The sequence below is a fragment of the Sinocyclocheilus rhinocerous genome, unplaced genomic scaffold, assembly GCF_001515625.1.
Source record: "Sinocyclocheilus rhinocerous isolate Xijiao unplaced genomic scaffold, SAMN03320098_v1.1 scaffold715, whole genome shotgun sequence".
NCBI classification, from domain to species: domain Eukaryota; kingdom Metazoa; phylum Chordata; class Actinopteri; order Cypriniformes; family Cyprinidae; genus Sinocyclocheilus; species Sinocyclocheilus rhinocerous.
The window spans coordinates 86,563-106,429 of record NW_015646180.1 but is presented as its reverse complement, the minus strand read 5'-3'; the positions used below and the strand labels follow the sequence as shown (position 1 = coordinate 106,429).

The following is a 19,867-nucleotide window of genomic DNA, read 5'->3' as shown; positions in this document are numbered from 1 at the left end:
AATAAAGCCCTCCCTTCACCTAACCCTACCTGATAAAGACTGTATTATTAAATATCCGTGATGCACTTTATTTCCACTTTTCGAATATTTCCTTCATTTTTATTGAAAATAAATGCCTTTCTGATCTGATATGTGATGGGAAAAGGGAGAATAACAAGTTTGGCAAAAGGCGGATTCAAACTTGGATTGATCGCATCAAAAGTTACCACTGCGCGTTTTACTCCTTGCAACACTGCTGCTCTTGTTTGGCAGACATCATTTGTAATATTGTGTAGCCGAAACACACATTGGTGGGCGTAGTTAGTGTAAATAGTCTCTGCCAACAAGGCGGGCTATTTGCACTTAATGCAAACAGACACTGTTATTATTATTATTATTATTATTATTATGGAAATATGAAATTAATTTTAACGAAATTATGCTGCAATTAAGAAACTAAAACTCCCAGTAGGTGGCAGTAAATGTCTTAATAAGCAAGTCACTGAGTCATACAAGCAGCTGATTCATTCAGGAATTAAAGGGGTCATATGATGTTGCTAAAAAGAACATTATTTTGTGTATTTGGTGTAATGAAATGTGTTTATGCGGTTTAAGGTTAAAAAAAACACATTTTCCACATACTGTACATTATTGTTTCTCCTCTATGCCCCGCCTTTCTGAAACGCGTCGATTTTTACAAAGCTCATCGGTCTGAAAAGTGAGGTGTGCTGTGATTGGCCAGCTATCAAGTATTTGGGCGGCGTTATGCAAATCTTCCCACATTGTGACGTAGATATGTGGGGGCGTGTTAGAATGAGCCGTTTTAGGTAGGCGTGGCTGACTCTTAACTTTTATAAATAATCTCAAATCCAAATCTCTCTGGATTTGAGACTTAGTCTATGCAACTTTAAAAATCTTCTTTATGCACCAAGAGCTTGTAACACTCCAAAGAGAAAGGAAACATTGAAATCGCATCATATGACCCCTTTAAGTCAATTAAAGAATAAGCCCCAAGAAGCCATAGTTTATAGTGAATTTAGAACAGCTAAGGGGCGTTGTTAGGTATGACGCAAAGCGGTAATTCATTCACTGTAAGAATTAAATATAAAGTGATTCTAATTAAAGCTAGAAAAGAGATTCAATCAGATTTTTTCACCGAGAACCACTGTATAACACCCCAATAATGCCCTACAAATCATCCAGTCCAGGCTAGCAACCACAATGCAACAACCTAGCAACTTCCTAACAACTTTCATCTTAGCAACTGCCTAGCAATTATCAAGCACACCCTATCAGTGATCCCGGGGATATCTCAATTCCAGACATTTACCGTATGCTGAGTCACAATTTGCTGCTTTATTATTCACTTCAGATTTGATCATTTAAACTTAACAGTTGTTTTAATGACACATAATTTCATTGCCATATTAATATAGTGAAGGTCAGGCAATAAAGCACAATAATAAAAGTATTATGTTTACAGCAATTAGCCCCAACATTGGGATTAACAGAGGGATTTATTTATTTATTTGTTTATTTATTATGCTTTTGGAGTGCACATGCACCTGCAAATGTACTGATGTGCACATTTCCATTTTAATAGGAGCCCTGGCCCCTGATATTGAAGGCCTTTAAATTTATATTCTGCATTATTATGCTCCACAGATTGACAGGCAAACAAATGTTTTTAGTGCTTTGTGTTAGTGAGTTTCATTGTCTGTATGGAGACTGCATGTATTTCATTCCCTCAGTCATACCCTTTATCTAATGGAGTAGGGGGCCCTAGAAACTCATAGACCCTCTGGAGATTGTGACTCAGACTTCATCAATCAGAGGGGAGACAGGGAATTCTCACCTTATAACTCAAGGCTAGACAAAACAGCCTGCTGGCCCTCTCTTCCTGTAATGTAGTGTTTTTCAGACTGTCATGCTGTGCATACAAACTCTGAATATACTGAATCTTCGGCCAGTAAAGGTTCCAGGCCAGTTCCAGTGACACACTTAACGAGTCAATGAGTGAAAAGCATGGAAAGGATTGCTGGGAGTTCTGTCAACGTGGTTGTTGTTGACAAGAAGTAAATGACAAACTTGTCTTTTACTCAATCAGCAGTCTTTGTGAAAAGTGACATAGAGGTTCATAGTGGTGGGAAAAATACTGTGTTCTTTTAACTGGCCTGGAACCTTTAATGTGTATTGTTCTTGTTTATTGTTCTATTGTACAATTTTACATTTATTTAGCACTGTTGCTAAGGCAGCATTGTACAAAACTTTCCCAGTCCTATACCACTTCCTGAGTCGACATGTCATCCGGTAACTTTAGGCAGTTTTGATTTATATGCTGTTTAATATTTGATGATCTTGTTAATTTACATATGCATCTGCTTACATATGTGATCACTTCTTTCTGCTTCTTTACAGTGTTTTGATCCAGACATTCCGTACTCTTTCAGAAGATGCATAATAGTGCCTCCTAACGTACAACAGTGAAAACACAGAAAGCCATAAAATGCTGTCAATGTTGGGGAAAGAGTTGATTGACTTAAGTCTATCACATGGCGGACAAACAATTTGGCAGGGAAATTTAATTGAACGTTGGCCTGCATATTGTATAAACTTGAGATACCCTGAATATCCTAGCAACCACCTAGAAACACCCCAGAACACCCTAACAACAACACAGCAATGCACTAAAAACCACTTAGAACATCACAGCCAATGCATAGCAATGCCTTGGGAGTTGGAACCACCTACACTTTTTTCAGAATATATCTTATGTTAGAGTAGATAACTGTTTGTATTTATGATTTGCATACTGTAACATCATGGCATGAACTGTCATGTATCAAGATTTTATGTCTTGTAAGATCATGTTTGGTCTCGTTCTGTATCGCATATCTTGTCAGTGTCTGCTCTTGCTTGGCCATTTGTTGTGGAAAAAATAAGGAAAGTGTGTTCAAGCGCCAGCAGAAAACAGTGTAAAGAAATAGTCTTTGAGAGAAGCAGTCTTTATCAGCGGAAGTTAAAAGCAGCTCGTAAGTGTATTTACTTGTCTCATTAGTGTTTAGTGCAGTTGTCACATATGTAGTTGTTTTTTTGGTGTTTGGCTTAGTGTTATGTTTAGAATCATTATTATACTCTTATACCTTTTGTTATTTAATATTTTTAATTGTTTTTAGCTTTATTTTTTGTTTTTCATTGAAATGTTACGTTTTGAAATTTAGTTGTATGCATGTGTCATTTTTATTTAATTTCTTTATTTTTAAAATGTGTATAAGTAGTATTTATAAAGTTTTAGCTTTTAGTTTTGGATCTGTTTTTAGTTGTTTTAATACTACAATTGATTGCTTCTGTTGTCCTCATTTGTAAGTCGCTTTGGATAAAAGCGTCTGCTAAAAGACTAAATAAATACAATAAATAAATCATGTATCAGATCTTATTCATCCAGTATTTGTCTTCATGTGACTATTAAGTATTTAAGCACAGACATTGTATGTGTTTTCTTCAAATGAAGCACATTCTTTTAATAATCAAGCACTGTATACCTTCTTATATTATGTCATATGCCAGCCTGATTTTGGATTTCATCCAGTATCTGTAGGGAGATCAGCAAATCTATACAAGTTCCCATTGATGTCTTGATACCAATCAATGGTGATAAAGAGAAAACAAAATCTGAGTTAGAAAAGAAAATAAACTTGCTTCTCTGGAGCAGAAAGTGGCTCTACAAACTTCCAGCTGGACTGACTTCCTCCGTCTCTTACCATATCACATTGGCAACTCTTTAAAGTCATTGTAAAAGGGCTATGCTAGGAACACAATACACAAAACACTACCCAGCGAGTCAAACTTCCAATGGTACTGAGGCTGTCTGTGCCCTGATAAGAGTCCTGAAAAGAATGGATAAGTTTGGCAGTGCTGCGTGGCCTGGCCCCTTTAGCAAGGGGCGGATGACTGGTAAAACTAATTCCAGAGGCCCTCAGCAAGTTAGTTACCTTTCAATTAGCCTCTGATTTTACACCTGGTAATATGGAACTAAATAACTTTCCTAGCCCCAGATAATGACTTCAATACCAACACTAGCAGTTAGGACAGTGATGGAAAAACCCTGCCACCATTGCTGCCTACAGGGTTGAAATGGCCCACCTCTATTTTAGAAAACTCTTGTCCTCTGGGGATACTGGGAAGGTACCAATTACAGACACCCAAAAGCCCTCTCCCCCTGCCCTGTGATCTCGTCTTTCCTCTAGGTCATAGTCCACCACTCCCTCCATATCATCCATCTCCAGCTCCACCATCGCAATAGGAGGAGATCCAATTACACCTTCATCTGATAATGGTAAACATTGCCTTTGACATCATCTGAGGGCATTAAAATGCTGCACCAGTGGTGACCAGTAACTATTTTTACTTTGTTACTGTACTTAAGAACAATTTTAAAGAATCTGTACTTTACTGGAGTATTTTTATTTTGGGAAATTTTTACTTTTACTTCATTACATTCCAAATCATAATATTGTAATTTTTACTCCAATACATTTCATAAAAACATCTTGTTCCTCGTTATTTTGTTCCCCGTGATAGCAGTGTTAGAATCGTGAACAAGCTGATTCTTTTCAATGAACCTGTTAAATCGGTTCACAAATCACACTGAACAATTTATTCATTAATTGGAGTGAGTGGATTGCAGTTGTTCTCGAGTCAACAACTCATTGATTCATATGATCCGTTCAGAGCGAGTCTCCAGTTAACAATTCACTATATTCACAAGAATGGGAGCTTGAGTGCATGCGCGACTGATGGCGTGAAAAGTTACTAATGCCGAATTTTAGCATTTATTATTGTAAATTAAAATCTTATTTAGGTCATGAGTGTCCATTGTTTGCAATATAAAGCTGCTGTTAAAGGGCTGTTTAAGCCCACTGTATGAAATGCTTGAACGCAGACATGTCTATATTTTGTTTATTACCATCTGAACGGCGTAGGTTTTATTTAGAAACTAAACATAACATAAAAACAATGCAAATTAATGCCCATGCATCTACCCAACTGCCATTACAATTTCAAATGATGTAAAAGTAGAATTCATAATGTTTTTTTATAAAATGCGAATACATTTTGCCCAGTGTGACCTCTGTTTTTATATTGTATATTTTTATTTGGAAACACACATTTTGTTTTTCCTAATTTCTATATATATGATATATTTTGATATTTTCACTTGTTCAGTAGTAATCAGTGTATGATGTGTATTTTTAGCAGGAGGATAGAGTATATACAATTGCGAAGTAAACATCCATCGATCAGTCCTTTTTACTTGTAATACTTAAAAATCAAGTACTTTTGTACTTTTACTTAATACTTTTACTAGAGTAATAATTTATTAGGGTATCTGTACTTTTACTCAAGTACTTGATTTGTGTACTTCATCCACCTCTGGCTGTAACCAATAACCTTCCTGTAAGTACTCTTGTAGTTATGATTATATTTAAATGTCTAGTATATTCTAGTAATTAATTGTATAAATTCTTGCACTAATTATTTGCCGTGTGCCCTTGTATAATACAACTATCAAAAAAAAAAAAAAGTTCATTCACAACAAAAAACCCATGTATTGACAGGGGCTATCATTTATGCTCAGGAAATCTTGGGTTAGATTTGTGTTTGTGATAGTTTTGAGAGAGTAAGCACTACCTTGGTACAATACTGGGAACTCTATGGCAGTTCATCTGCATTTACGATGCAATGCATCCAATGCATGTCGTAATGCAGAGGCTGTTGGTTGGAGTTATGTGCAGAATTACAGGGGGAAAACCAGAGACAGAAGCCCTAAATCAGATAGCAAGCCACTGAAAGTTCATCCTGCTGGGGAATTTTCCTGTGGTAAGAAAGCATTCATTAAAGCAGGTATATCATTGCCTACTTTCATGTAATTGAGGTTTTGATACAGGGATAAGCATCTTCAGAAGCATAGCCTCTCATCTACAAGAGAATTCTGCCCCACCCACAGAGCCCAAACCCACCTGAAGCTTAAATCCCCTCTCCCCTTCATTTGCAACCTCATAAAATACAATCTCCACGGAGCTACACCCACTTCCCTAACATTCCTGAAAGATTTTCCATACAAAGTATAGTAAACAAACCCTGCCGGTTAATGTTATTTCCTTTCCATAGTAAATCATATTGGGTGAGGTAGATATTCTGTGCAAGTCTGAAAGCTATTTACCAGTTACAGCACAGAGGAGAACAAAGCAGATGATGCACAATTCAAAACAAAGCTTCTAAAAACGACTTTTCATCCTGATGTGTAGGAAAACCTTTTGAAATATGTATTTGTTTCAATTTTCATGTTGGTAGTGTATGTAAATGATCAATGTGTGTGCTCTGTACTACTTGGACCCAGATATCCTTTATTTGTCAACAAAATTCCACAGGATGATGTAAAACTTGTCATTTTTCGTTATCTGGCACACTTTTGACAGCACCGGGGCTTTTCTCAAAACTACAGGTCAAACTTCCAGACTTTTGTATTCCCACCCCAAGGCAGTCAGATCAACAGAGAGGTGGCAGCAAAATCAAAAGTGCATTATGGGTGCTGAAGTTTTTGACATAGGGGAATAGTTCAATAGTTGAAAAAAAAAGAGGTTCTTTAAAGAACAAGCTTAGCCTTACTCTAAACCTAACCCTAAAACCAACTGGTTGCAGAACCAATGAAGATGGTGATCCAGGAAATCCCACTTGGCACAAACACTGTAAGGAAATATTCACACAACATAACACTACATATTTTTCAGCATGGGAATTCTGTAGTTCGGATCACCTGACTTGTTGAGAAAGAAGACCAGAGAGGCGTTGGAAAAACACACAATCCCAGACTCTTATGCAGGTGTGTGTGAACCAGGAGCCAGGGGTGAGTGACAGGGGCACTGTGAATGTCTGTGAACACAAGTGAGGTGTTAAGCTGAACCTAGTTGTGGCTGAGGACAAGACAAATGTGTGGAACGATAAGGATGGGAGTGGAATTTTCCACTGCAGCGTAGCTGATGGAGGAAGCTGGAAGGGCAGGGCTTGCTGCTGGCACATAGCTGTTTCTTCTTAAAGAGCTGCATTTTGCAATTGTATCCGATTTCCTGGTGGCATGCTGGCAGCTTCATAGATATACACTATGCCCTCCATGTTTCTCAGCCTGACAAGACCTTGAAATCTTCAAAGCAAAATAATTAAATCCTACATGCATGGTGTTATTTAACAACAGAACTGCAAAAAAATAAGATTAAGAACTAAAATTAAGTATAAGTCCATTTACAAACACTGCAATTGGTCAGACAAACAGATAGTCGCACCCCAAACTCATACCATTGGTTGAGCCAGTGTTGAGCTTCTCTGGATGCTCAAATGAATAGAGCAGTTTTTAGTTTATACCATGATGCAACTCTTGGGAGAATTTGATGAGAAATGTTCAAGTTCATAATGAGATCTCAGACTTTTGACTGCATACTTTGGTATCTTGGTCAATTCGAGCTGAGTTTAAGATATGGTTAAGATGTAAACTCTAAAACTCTAGAGGAGACGTGCATGAGATTACTGTGGTCTTTTCCTAGGAGAAACTTCTGAGATGCAATACTTTAAGCAAAGTCTCGCTTTGCTCTCCATTTAACCTCTGAATTGTTTTCTTTCCTATGGGAAAGCAGGTTGTTTACTGTTGCATGTTGGCACAGTCTTTATTTGCACTGTTTAAGCATATTTTAGAGAGCAAGAATCCTGGGATCTTTCCTGGAATAACTTTTAATAAGCACAATCAAGTTCTTTTGAACCAGGTGGATCACGTCCCTCACGTCTTCATCATGTAATAAAGGAGATGACTGTCAGTGATTGCTTTTCACAGTCTTTCCCATTTAACCAAGCATTAAAGTTCCTCTTCAGGAACTCGAGCTGCGTCGGAAACGCTAGGCTCAGCTATTGGACTGATTTCACATGTTATTCAGAGCGTGGTCACAGAAGGCGTTCCCCTAGCGTTTCCGACGCAGCGTCTCATTCCCTCGAGGAACTAGGGTTACATACGTAACCTGAGACGTTTTTTTTGTAGCCCTTTGTGCTTTTTCTTTAACAAAACTGTATTCAGAAGAAAGCTATGGTGCAGATTTCTTGTGCCTCGAGGTACCCATGAACTGCCTCAGATTGAACAGCCCAGCTCAGAACGACAGAGCCTTACATGCAGCACATCTCCCACAGGCATACTTGCTCAATTCAACTCAATCTAACACACACACACACACGAGAGAACTCAGCCTGTCCCAGCAAGCAGAGCAGTTGTGCTTTGTTTCAACACTGGAATGCACGATTGAGAAAGCGTTTCACCGCAAAAGCCTCCCAGCCATCCCTACTAGTAATCAGATCCAGTCTGACTACCCCACTCCACATGTGTTTGCTGTAACACACACATTTATCTTTAAAGAAAACTGTCTAGAATTATTCTCATTATACTACTATACAATTTGTTGCATGTCTCAACATTGTAAACAGGAAACAAAATGAATACAGAAATCAATATTTCCAAATAAAGCGTTAGCACTCATTAAACTACAAAATGTTGAGACAGTGATTTAGGAATAGTGGAGGGGATATTGATCCATCCCAGTGACTTGAATCTGTTGAATTTGTTCACTAAATAATGAGAGGTTTTTAGATTCATTCACAGATTCCTTCAGTTAGCCATTCTGCAGGTCACATTGTTACGCCAATAGGTGGCAACAGGTGAGTGTCTTTATGTTTGTTATTATGAGACATCTGAATATTTAATTCAACTGAACTCAACTCAGTAAAACCAAGTCTTAATATCCTTTACTAAAATGCCTACAAATCTACTAAAAAATCCATAAACAGTTTTTAAGTTTCATAAGTCTTTTCCCAACAAAAGACAACAAAGCACACACCCTCTCTCTCTCTCTCTCTCTCTCTCTCTCTCTCTCTCTCTCGCTTTCTCTCTCTGCTGTGAAAGACTGACTCGCATAACAGACTGAACAGGCCGCAGATTAATTCAGTAAATTCACTAACTGAGATGCCACATTCTCTATAGGCAGAAAACAATCACAAGCCTCAAAGAAAGAGACTACGGTGAACACAATATATGAGTCAGTAGAATGATTGGTTCACTAAAATTATTTGTTCAAAAACGCCAATTAATTAATGAACAAAACACCATTTGGGATTACTTGGGCTTCTGAATCTTCATCCAGCCTTCTCAGAACTAACAATCATACCAAGCACACTTCTGTCACCTCTCTGCAGCTCTCATATCAGTCTGAGTCCCATGAGACCTTTTTGCTTTACATAAGATTATATTACTATAACTAGCTTTCATCAACCCTTCATCTCTCTCCTCATTTATACCATTCTCAGCACTGAGTAAAATCAGACTTAAATTCTAAGCTCTCCCACAGGAAACTCTGACTCTGTAGCTGATTTTGCTTGTTTTCAGTAACTTTCTGGATCGTTCTTCCTCAAGCAAAACAGCATAACTAAAAGGTGTTTTAAATCATTATAGACAGCAAAAGCAGCTGCCAGATATTAAACAACACATAAAACAAAAAGGCTAAACATTCTTAAAATAAGTCAGACTCACGCATGTGGCGTGTCACTACTACATATTGTAGATATATTTCTATATGTGGTTGTTTTGAGCCGGCTATGGTTTCGGAAATGAATATCAAATGTGGCTCCATTTGCATAAATCAAAACAGCCTAGTGGGTTATGGTTTGGTTACCTCTTCATTTCCACAAAGCTCTGAATGCATTTAAACTGTTATCACTGACCACTTCACAAAAAGCCGAAGCGCTGTGGCTCTGTTGAGCACTGCTCGTCACTGAAGTATAACAGTGAGTCAGGTACAACATTCTGTCAAAGAGGAAAGCGACTTGACATGGAATAAGATAAACAAGGTCACTGTGTGATTGAAGCAACCCACGGAAGAAGCTGAACCTGGGACGCTGAATAAATGTCACTCCTTATTAAGTTGTGGTTGATTCTCAATCCACTCTGATCAGCTTGATTTGCAGTGAGTGTTCATATAGTTTGTGTGTGTGACTATCCGTGTATATGCATTGGCAAGTGTAGATCCATGTGTTGACAGTGGTTCTGGCAAATAAAGCCACATGAGTTCAAATGAGTCTCGCTTGCCTGGATTAAACAGGATCAAATGCTGTACAAACCAACCATTTGAGCCCGAGCAAGAGTCAAACTTGCACCCAAGCTGTAGCACACTGGTTATCGGCGTGTGTTGGTTTTGCTGCTCTGAAAATAACACATGGGTAGTGGTTCCCTCAGGGACCTTCAGCTACAAAAAAACACAAGGGCAGAAACATTAAGCTTTCAGGTGCAACGGTTACCATCATGGCTTCCCTTAACAAGATGTGGCTACAGAAGAGCTCAAAGACTAGCCTGTGTTAAGAGTTGCGTGTGTACATGGACAAAGGAATGTGAGAGATGGGGCCAGAGGTGCGAGCTGCCCCTATAAAGCTCTCTGCTAATCTTGGCCGCGAGTACTGAGTACACAGAGCTCGAGACAGACAACGCTGGAGCAGTTTGAAGAGATGGGGGCACACATTGACGCATCGTTCCTGCATCACTAAGCAATGTGTACATGTTACACTGGTTTTCAGTCATCCCTTCTGCTTTTAACTGATCCGTCTACCTTTCCACTGGTAGGTCAGTTTACTCTGAAACAGCCAGAGAAAGAATGAAAAAGACGCTATTTGGGTATTTTCAGACTGTCAGACTTGTAGAACCCTCTGGAGAACCTCTTTGCACCTCAAACTCAAGGTGTTTCAACTATCCTGTGGCATACTCAGGGTACTTCAGTATAATTTAAGTGCTCTAAAGTGTTAATCATGGTTAATGGAAGAACAAATGGTCTTTTGAGTTCTAAAAGGGATCTCCTAAAGAAACTTCATCATACGAGGGGCTTTAAGGCACTTGTTGAGTACATATAGTTGAGTCACCTTCAGAATGGTACCTTGAAGTTCTCCAAAGGGTTCCTAGCAAGCCTTGTTCCTGGATGCAAGCTAACAGTACACATTTTTGGTGTCCACTTTATCTAACTCATCCATATTAGGTCTTGGTGTCTCTATTAATGAACTGATGAGCTGAATTTGATTAGTATGAGTTTGAAAATATGTAGTGTTGGTATGCCCTCAGGAACAGGGTTAGGAAACACTGATCTAAGTAACCCCACATGATGCCTCATGTACCTTAATTTTTTACAGTGTAGCAGCATCATGCATAATGAGACCAATAATAAAATAAAGTAATATGGATATTTTTAATATAGATATTTGTGAGCCTCAAAACAAACTTGGCCTTAACTCCCAAAATGAAAGCTCCACTGGGTAGGTTGCACCTGAACCAACATTTACTGTACAATAGTCTATGTCTGTCTATGTTTGTTTAAGTTATATGGATAATCTTCATACTTTTCAAGTATTTTTTCCCCCATTTTGCCAATTCAACCACTCCCTTTGGGATGTGCAGGTTTAGAGCTCGTACTGTTCTTATAATTAATAGCTTCTCATGAGAATCAAATGCGATAGTTTGAACAGCCAAACTCCATTTTGTATAATTAAAAAAGTCACAAGTCCCCTCACTCAACAGCTTGCTAGTGTGGCCCTATTGCAGTGCTTTGCTGTCTGAATGACATTGCCCTTGTGAAGTTGTCCAAGTTGTTTGCTCAGCCCAAGCAAAGAGTTCTGGAATGGCAGCAATAACAAGCCTGGATGTCTTGAGGGAATAATGTCAACCCCTAGTTCTGGATCAGAGCCTGGCACAGATTGAGGGACCAAAGGGAGGGGGGCAGCCTCACCCACTGTCAAAATTACATACAGTTGGCTTGCTCTCCTGCAATGTTACAGCATAAGCGAAACGACTGAATGGGCCATTCATGCCTTTTCCCTTTAGTACACCATTAAAACACAGCATGGTTTATGTTTGAAAAATAGACACTGATGAAAATACAGCAGGCTGAATAGAGCTACATGCAAGCTAATATGAAGGGTTTCATAACATTCAGAGGAAACGATGTACAGTTGTATTACTAGATTCTGACAGTGATGAGAGTACTAACATAGATTTGCACAGACTGACATATGCAACATGACATTGCAGACAACCAATCAAAAGCAAAATGGCAAAATGTGTAACTAGTAGTAGCTCAGTACTAGTGGAAAAATAAACACCACATCCACAAATCACTTCTTCTGAATTTTTTATTCAGTGGATTACAAGATATAGTACAGACTTCAAGTTGAAGAAGCAAATGCAGCACATGTTACAGGAGGACATTTTCTAAAGTTTTTGGTCTAAAAATGGAGTTTGCTCTGAAAATCTTTCATTGCCATGATCTTCCTAAAGAGGTCTTTGAACTGAGAGGCACTGTCATCACCTCCTAGGAGATCAGGCATACTGGCCTTGACATATCCACAGGGCGAGATAAACAGGACTTTGAAAGATCCAACCTGCGTAGCCCATAAGGCAACCCCCTGTTGGCCTAACTTTAAGTAGTATCAGAGGCATACATTCGCTGTAGACCACTGTCTACTCCCATGCTATGTCTACACCACTGCTTTCTCTGAGGGCATAGCACACAATACTATGAGTCATCCACGCAGGTTATTCCAATATTAAAATACTTATCAAATACTACAGGATGTTGTGGCACAAATGACTGTTCAGTTAGGTCCACTTCGTCAAAGTATGTTTATTACAATTATATAGCATACAGTTAGTGTTGGCAAAACCCCCCTGGGGTACAGAAAAGCCCCAGAATATGCATACATAATTACAATTCACAATTTACATGAGTTGTAGAAAATACAAAATACATGATAGAGAATGCTTGCAATATAGTGAACTATATACGAAGAAGAGAGAGAGAAGAAAAAAAAATCAGATTAGATTACCCGTTCAGTTAGGTGGAGTTGGGGTTGGAGGAGGGAGTTGATTTGCGAGCAGCGATGCGATAGAAGAGATGCTGGAGAATGGAATTCAAATGGACCGCTGTGATAAGTGTCAAAACTGGATTGGTACACGTCAGGAACAGCTGACTATCAGCTGATGCGAGCTTGACTGACATGGCCTGCCTGAAGAAACGCGATGCTTGATTTAAAAGATAGATATACAATAGACATATTTGTAAGTTGAGTTTGGTTGCATTAGGCACCAAAGGTAATTTCAGTTATGTGGAGTTGGGGTTGGATGAGGGAGTTGATTTGCGAGCAGCGATGCGATAGAAGAGATGCTGGAGAATGGAATTCAAATGGACCGCTGTGATAAGTGTCAAAACTGGATTGGTACACGTCAGGAACAGCTGACTATCAGCTGATGCGAGCTTGACTGACATGGCCTGCCTGAAGAAACGCGATGCTTGATTTAAAAGATAGATATACAATAGACATATTTGTAAGTTGAGTTTGGTTGCATTAGGCACCAAAGGTAAAAAAAAAAAAAAAAAAAGTATTTACAAATGCTCACATTTTGTTTTAGATAAAGAGAGAGGTTCTGGCAAGGATGTTCTCTGGGAAAAAATAAAATTATATATATATATATATCATATTTTGGACCACCACATGGACACTTCCCAAATGTTGGGTGCCTTGAATTTCCATAAATCAAACAGCACCTCCAATGAGCGCTCATTATTCATGCCCATGTATCTGGATGGGCAGTGGGTCCAGTGAATGTGGTCAGGAAGCATTCGTTTTTATAAGCTGACACAGGATAGGGTAGAAAAGGAAGGAAGATACAATCTCTGGTCTGGCTGATAAAACAAAGGAAATTGCACAAGCAGACTATTTTTTATTGAGAAATGGCCTGAATCTAGGCACGTATGAGCCAGGCATAAACAATCCCCAACAAAAAAGACTATCAGACAAAAAATACAGCATATAGGCATGAGGAATACACATACAGGATCATTAGCATGATTTTTAAATGACACTAACACAGAAGCTAGGCTATTTCTGCAATGGACTTTTTTAGAGGAATATGAAGATTAGCTGTAAATTTCAGGAAAGTCAAACGTCTTTGTGAAGGCATTTGGAAGATTTATACAGCTAAGCATGCTCTGAAAATCATCTGAATTTGGGGGAGTGTGAATGAGGTTCATTTGGAGATCTGTAAATCAAGTTAGATTTCCAGCAGAGAGGAGAAATATGTCAAGGGACCTGGCAGAGGAACAGTCTGTTGGAGACACATTTAATAAGGCTAAAGAGATGTAGGGGGGACAGAGGCTAATACCAGACCCTTACCCCCACCCGCGAGAGCTCACTTGGCTCATCCATCTTCACCAAATATTTAGTTACTGCTCAAGATCTGTGGACAGCCATCATCATCATTCTGTGAAAGAAATCAATTCTTCACGCACTCCACCCCAGTTTCATACTCGGATTTCCTGTAGTACTTTTAGACCTTCAAAAATCAAGCACACTCCAAGACTGTAGAAAGCAAATTCATGTGAGCATTCAAGAAGTTGCAGTCCTGATATTTTCTAAAATAGTTAGAAAAGTAGTGAAGCATTTAAATGTAAAGAAGATGAAGGGTGAAGAAAAAGAGACACTGAAAAAACAAACACTGATGATGATTAAGTAATTCCGGTTATAAATCCTGTCAAACCACTGCAAGATAAAAACTGTATTCATGAGAAAAGTAACGTAACTTGATCTGTTGTCTAACATGCCAAATAAGGTGACATCACTTCCTCTTGGCAGGCTTACAAACACTTAATTATCAACCTGCCTGAAGGAAAACGGCATGCTGAAAAAAAAAAACAGCCACAGTAATGATAATAATTATGTCTTCTACTATAATGAGCATTGCCTAAGGCTCACAGTACATAGCATGAGCCAATGACCTGTCACAATTCACAGCTCATGCATATGTGAGTTTTAACCCAAGATACATTCATCTGCCCTTAGCCCTACAGAGGTGAGATTTATTTAAGTAACTGGTAAATCTGAGACCTTTCAAAACATATATGCTCACGTAGGATTTACAAAGAGTTATGGTTATGGAACTGTCATAGGTTCATAGAGGATACAACCGGGAGAATATGATTATGACTGTCATTTGCACAGATGCAGCGGATAACATAATATATAGATGCACTTGACCAGTTTGGGTCAACAGCAGTATCTCGAATATGTGTACAGTTCAGATTCTTGGACTATTCAGAGTCTCACAGTACATTTTTCACATATTTCCTAAAAACAATATATCTCTGCATGCACAATATTATTCTGCTGCATATGAGGATTGATACTATTTTATTTTCAATAATAATAATATTATTAATAATTATATTAATATTATATTAATATTGATATTTTCACTTACAAGTAATTGCTACAGTGCACTTAAGGTAAGAGAAGGCATTAAAAAAGGCATTAAAGCCCTGCCCTGGAAAAGTTTGTTCTCAAGCATGCAAAACTCAAACTCTTAAGTAACACAAACATAAATAAATAAATAAAAAATTAAATAAATAATAAATCCAAATCAGTGATGAAATGTCTGCAAAAAAAAAAAAATTATAAAAAAAATAAATAAATAAAAATAAATAAAATATCTGTGTCATGGCTGATAACCATATCCGAGTTTTTTGTGAAAAAAGCAACCCAAAAGCAACCCGTTCAAGCAGAAATGTTAGGCAGGTGTTTGACAAATGAAATTTGAGGTGAAAGAAAAAAACTGTATAAGAAAAACATTCCTGGCAATGTTTGGACAGTCGAACGCATTGTGGTGATGATTGTGTTTTTGGCCTGCTCACTGTTTCTACAACTATAGTTGGTGTACACTTCCACGAAAAACACACCGCAAGTGCAGACAGAGCACACCAATGACAGATTCAGTTGACGTCCCACTGACAGAGGGCGTGTATGAGCAAATAACTGTTTTCTGACAAAAACGCCTCAAGTGTCCTACGTAGTCTAGTGTGTCTATGACCTAGATAACTGGGGTAACTCTTCTTTTTCCTCGATGAACTTCAGCTTTTGAAGGTTGCTGAAAATAACCAAAAAATGCAGTTTATTATAGACATGAGTGTCATGGAGATCAAATTATCTGTTCTTTATGATGACATTAAATGTAACTTTGTTAAGACTAACAGCCGCTAAAAATGCAGCTGAATGACCTTTAACGATGAATGATCTTTCTTTCTTGTGTAAAATGTTCTGTTACAGCACTTCCTGATCAACTGCGGGGCTAAAACTCATGGAAACCAGTAAACTGCGGCCACGGCTTATTCCAGAGAGGAAGGTCATCGCATTGGACAAGCCACGTCCTGATGTGTCTCCTCCGAAAAGCTGTTTCTTTCCCCGACTTGACCTTGTTTTCAGCTGATCTCATGCTAATTGCCCCTAGGCCTCTAGTGCTGCTTAGCGGGCTGCTAAACAAAGGGAGGCTAAATCCCTCAGCAGGCTATGTCATTATGTATCAGCAAGGGTCTATCCTTTCCAAGTCAACTGTATGAATTTTAGTCACTTAATTCGCAGTGATACAAAATCTGAGGCGAGTGAGTGTATATGGGTGATTAGGAAGGGGGGTTAGTTAAGGATCGCAGACTGATGGTCAGCTGTCTCTCCAGGCCAGATCTGCTGACTCATTCACTCACTGCGTGTCTTATCGGATTCATAGCGGTAAACCCGCTAGGTTCTTGGCTTATTCACTGGCACCAGTTGTGTTTGAATCACATTATCTATTTATTTTATCAAAAATGAACTTATCAGAATTCAGTGTACAATACCAGCCAACTGTGAGTAATCAGATTTGGCTTGGATCACAGATTTTGATATATGATAACATGTTGTTGATTCTTCCAACATAAATGTTAAAAGTCAGGCCAAAGACCTTATCCGTACCATCAAGATCAAGTGTGGAATGAAGCCAGCCTGACACATCTTTGGATTGTCTTGAAAACATCTTACCCTGAAGGGCCGTGGCATTTTGACCGTGATGCGTAGACAAAGGTAAAGAAACAGATATGAGGGCAATGATTCTGACTAGCAGCATAGTCTCCATTTACACCAGTTGTTAACATCTGTCTTGAAAAGCTTATGTTGTTGTTCAATGTGTATACCAAAAATGTGAAGAGGTTTTTGAACATTTCTGAATGTGGTTGACCATTCACACCTGCATTTAGTTAAATGTGCAGACAGTGGATTTCCAAGATTAAATGTTATTTTAACGTCCTAGAAAAAAGTGAACATGAGGGAAAGGAACTATATGAACTGAAGGAGCAAGAGAGATACTTCATAAAATTCGAACAACACTGCCATCAGCTGACACAGGCGTGTGTAAGTGTTGCGTGTTCATTAACAAGATGTACACAAGGCCTTTTAGATGATCTTAGACTGCTGCCTGCTGTTAGACGGAGGTACTACAATCCATTGAAATCCTGGAAACAGAAAAAGTTGTGTTTGAATCACATTATCTATTTATTTTATCAAAAATGAACTTATCAGAATTCAGTGTACAATACCAGCCAACTGTGAGTAATCAGATTTGGCTTGGATCACAGATTTTGATATATGATAACATGTTGTTGATTCTTCCAACATAAATGTTAAAAGTCAGGCCAAAGACCTTATCCGTACCATCAAGATCAAGTGTGGAATGAAGCCAGCCTGACACATCTTTGGATTGTCTTGAAAACATCTTACCCTGAAGGGCCGTGGCATTTTGACCGTGATGCGTAGACAAAGGTAAAGAAACAGATATGAGGGCAATGATTCTGACTAGCAGCATAGTCTCCATTTACACCAGTTGTTAACATCTGTCTTGAAAAGCTTATGTTGTTGTTCAATGTGTATACCAAAAATGTGAAGAGGTTTTTGAACATTTCTGAATGTGGTTGACCATTCACACCTGCATTTAGTTAAATGTGCAGACAGTGGATTTCCAAGATTAAATGTTATTTTAACGTCCTAGAAAAAAGTGAACATGAGGGAAAGGAACTATATGAACTGAAGGAGCAAGAGAGATACTTCATAAAATTCGAACAACACTGCCATCAGCTGACAGGCGTGTGTAAGTGTTGCGTGTTCATTAACAAGATGTATACAAGGCCTTTTAGATGATCTTAGACTGCTGCCTGCTGTTAGACGGAGGTACTACAATCCATTGAAATCCTGGAAACAGAAAAGAAGCTATCAAACATATAAAGACGCTAACAAATTAAAATATCAAATTACTGGGTTACACAGAAAAACCTCGGAACAGTTTATTTAGAATGTATTAGTTTAAAAAATATACATGTAAGTCAAATAAATGGCAAATAAATCGTTTTGACTCCCCATAACACGCTATTAATTAAAGTCATTATACGTCCTGTTTAAAAAAAATATAAAATAGACACAGGGCTACTATTCAACTGTAATTACGAATTTGCATTAACAAGTGAATTTTTTGTAACAAAACAAAAACACTGCTCCAGGTGAGGCTCGAACTCACAACCTCGGCATGGCTCTGCAACGTACTGCTGTATAAGTACCGCGCGCTAACCGATTGCGCCACTGGAGCGTCGCACACATTGGCTGCAATTAGATATATGATCTCAAGCCCTGTCAAGCACACAATACTGCATATTACGCGTTTCTAAATACTTTTTCCACTGTGACTCGAGTATTTATTGGTTGATTGGCGAAAAGTATATTCTGATGGTGCAATTTACAGCCTGTTGTTTAATGTCTCACTTGTTTTTGCTAAAGTTGGCTGAATTAGTGAGCACAGACGCAGTAGTAACGTTACGCTATATCGATTTAGTAGGGTAGTTAAAATTCTTTGCATCGATTTTGCTGGTGTTATAAGCATTAAATGCTGTGTTGAAATGCTAATAATGCAGCATGTGCTCTCAGAATATGACTTATTTCGTACGTAGTTTCATGCTACTGACTAGCAAGAGAGCTAACGACAGACTGTCAACGACATAAGATAATATTCTTGCAAAAAACAAGCTGCATTTCCTCAATTGCACAGTTGTAATAGATATATGTTAGGTTCAGTGACAACAAATGTGTCTGTTACGAACTGAATAGCCTAGTAAACAACAGTGAATGGGTTTTTAGCACCTGTTACCCTGTACCAATTAAAAATGCTAATTTGCTCACCATACTACTTATATATAACTTGGCTAGTAACTCGTGGACTCTTTCTGCAAAACTGTTTGTGACCCAACAGGTGTGTTGTATGGTACCATTGCACTTACGTTACAGTTTTTATGATTGCTAACACTGTTTAGGGTGACCATACATGCCATTTTCCCAGGACGGTCCTGGCCAGGATTTCTATATTGCCTAAAATATCTAAGTTTTGGCTTTGTTTGCGTGTGCAGACCGATCGGTGTATGACATCAAAATACCTCGAGAGCATTTTGAAAGCATAAGGAACCGTCTGTATGGTATTTTGATGTCATACACCGATCGGTCTGCACACGCAAACAAAGCCAAACCCTAGATATTTTAGGCAATATAGAAATCCTGGCCAGGACCCGTCCTGGGAAAATGGCATGTATGGTCACCCTAGCTAACACACAATTCATGAAACAATTCACCATTTTATCACAACTATAAACACAATCTCAAAACTACACACCAACTTGTGCAAACTTCAAACTTCCAGGTCAAAGTCAAGTAGTTTAGTCAAAAACACATTATCTTTTGTCAGACTCAAACTTTGGCCTCAGATGACACACAAACCTGCCAAATGCACACACTGCTTCACTGCCTAGAGATCAATTCAAAACACTGTTACAAAAACCTCATTTTGGGAAACAGGAAACATTTTGCAATTCAATGTCTGTTACAGTATGCAGCATAGATAGAGGGCTGCAAATACAGTAAAATTCAGCAA

The 19,867-nt window shown here is 38.4% G+C and overlaps 1 non-coding gene across 1 annotated transcript; it reads right to left on the bottom strand.

Moving 5' to 3' along the window:
* Positions 1-18,444: 18,444 nt before the first annotated feature.
* trnai-uau (transfer RNA isoleucine (anticodon UAU)) lies at positions 18,445-18,538 on the bottom strand. The gene is made up of 2 exons: positions 18,501-18,538; positions 18,445-18,480 (listed from the first exon to the last, which is right to left on the bottom strand). It is a non-coding gene; the product is annotated as a tRNA-Ile (tRNA).
* Between the last annotated feature and the right edge of the window lie 1,329 nt (positions 18,539-19,867).